We start from the raw sequence: 576 nt of genomic DNA, 5'->3' as shown, positions 1-576 counted from the left end.
TAGCGTCGACAAAGTTCATCATAAATGTAAAAACAAAATTGAATTGACCCATTTCAATTTACTGTGATAAAAAAAAAAGATACACACTGATCAAATTCTATAAATAAGACAATAAACAGACGGTTATTGCAGATATCAATAGGCTTTCGGCATAATCGTGTTGATCTCCTCCCTTCCTTTGTTGTTTTGTTATCATACATTTTTTTTTCTTCTGTAATCGAAACGCGTTAATTACAACCCTTGCCATTCTTATGCAATTCATTCTCTTTCATGACTGTTTCTATACGTGTTATCGGCAATATCACTTGCATTGTCATTATTGATATTGCTTCCATATTCACTGTAGGTCTCAGATGCTGTATGGATGGCCTTCGCTAATCCGTTCTGTTATTATGCTTCATTTTAATATTTTGGCGGTTCATTGAAACAAAAATCTTTACTCTGGTGAAATTTCTGTTGCACCTTTAATCTATCTGTCTTTATATCTACTTCTACATCGTTTTCCTTTATATTTCTCTACATAACTACAACTATTCTATATGTCTGTTTGTCTGTCAATCTGTCTCTACCCCTCCT

The sequence above is a fragment of the Penaeus monodon genome, chromosome 25 (genome assembly GCF_015228065.2).
Source record: "Penaeus monodon isolate SGIC_2016 chromosome 25, NSTDA_Pmon_1, whole genome shotgun sequence".
NCBI lineage: Eukaryota > Metazoa > Arthropoda > Malacostraca > Decapoda > Penaeidae > Penaeus > Penaeus monodon.
This window is presented reverse-complemented; position numbering follows the sequence as displayed.